At 46.9% G+C, this 1450-nt stretch overlaps 1 pseudogene; it reads right to left on the bottom strand.

Moving 5' to 3' along the window:
• Positions 1–539: 539 nt before the first annotated feature.
• LOC114615713 lies at positions 540–1098 on the bottom strand (annotated as a pseudogene).
• Positions 1099–1450: the final 352 nt, after the last annotated feature.

Here is a 1450-nt window from a genome sequence, read left to right on the forward strand (position 1 = left end):
TAGGCAGGCAAGGCCTGGTCATGCTGAATCATTCCCGAGCAGAAGTGGGAGAGATAGATAGGTCTCGAAAATCGAGCCAGGCTTGGGCAGGCTCACTAGGCCCAGTTTGGAACAAGGCAAAAAAAAAAAAATCCTGTCAAACAGTTGCTCCCACTGACCCTTGCTCTCCTGACCAGCTAGCCTCCAGCCTGGCTTCTGCATACCACACAGCGCAAGCGCTAACATCCACATGTAGTGTCTGTGTTCAAATATTAAGGCTCATTCAGGACAACCTATATCATTGTAGTGCTTAAACCTCTGTAGTATGTACTAGGATCACATCCTTCGACAGGCTGGTCTAAGGTGACGCAATCCATGAGCAAGTATGGGTGGGTAACTGTCCCACCACCAAACTTGCTCTCCATCCAATGTGGATATCACCAAAGTCAAGGCCAAAATCTTGACATCAGTAATGACATGGCCAACTAAAGTTATATTAGTATGAAATAGGAATCCATTTCTTTGTTAAATAGAGCTTTCCAAAGGTATTAGGCATATTCTTAGGAAGAATCTTAGGATGGCGCTGGAGGATCCTGGCTTTCAGGTTCTGGAGAGGGAGCTGCCACAGCTTCTTTTTTCTGGGCGGCCAGAAACTCATGGATTGCTCGCTCTATCTGTGGCCTGAAGATGTGGTTTAGTGGGGTCTACCACTTGAGAAATGATCCTGTCCACTTCTTCCAACATGCCTGACTGAACCACGTTCTCCCTCTGCCTATTTCGCAACTGGTTCTTGTTCATTGCAGTATTTCATTCCTGTTTGTCCAGGTGTGTTGACACAAAATTATCCACCTTCTGCCTCAGATTCTGGTAAGCTGGCTTAGTGTCCATGTCGGCCAGGCAGTCCAGGTGGAAGCTGTCAAAAAGGCCAAGGATCTTAAGCTGCTCCACTATGAGAGGGATGCGCTATGGGTCTCCTGGAGGCAGCTAAGTGAGATTGACAGAGCCGCCCGCCCCACTCAACCCCTGCCCGTCCCGAGGCTTTGCCCACCGCACCTGCTTTCGCACCATCCGCGCAGGCCCGGCGCTCCGCCGCAGCTCCGCTGGGAGCCTCTGGCCGAGCTGCGCAGACACATCTCAGATGTGATTTAGATAATATTTCAAATTTGCTAGAAACAACTGAAAGCCACTTTCTTACAAAAGGAATTGGTAATTCACTTTGTCAGTGCAAGAATGATATTCCTAATTATCTGTTCGTTATGTGGTCTTGTTTTCATCTCAGGATGCAGTGATAGAGCCAAAGTGTAGCATAAAAGGAACTATTCAAATCTTGCTCCAACTTCTCACTCCCAAGTATCATCCTGCTGTGAAATCGGTCAGAATGGGAACACAGTATGTGTAAACAGCATTTAGTAAGAGCAATATTGGAAAAAGTATAAGCCAGAAAAAAATATTAAGAAACAGCAGAGCACAA

This window comes from Grammomys surdaster, unplaced genomic scaffold (assembly GCF_004785775.1).
Source record: "Grammomys surdaster isolate TR1022 unplaced genomic scaffold, NIH_TR_1.0 134688, whole genome shotgun sequence".
NCBI classification, from domain to species: Eukaryota; Metazoa; Chordata; class Mammalia; order Rodentia; family Muridae; genus Grammomys; species Grammomys surdaster.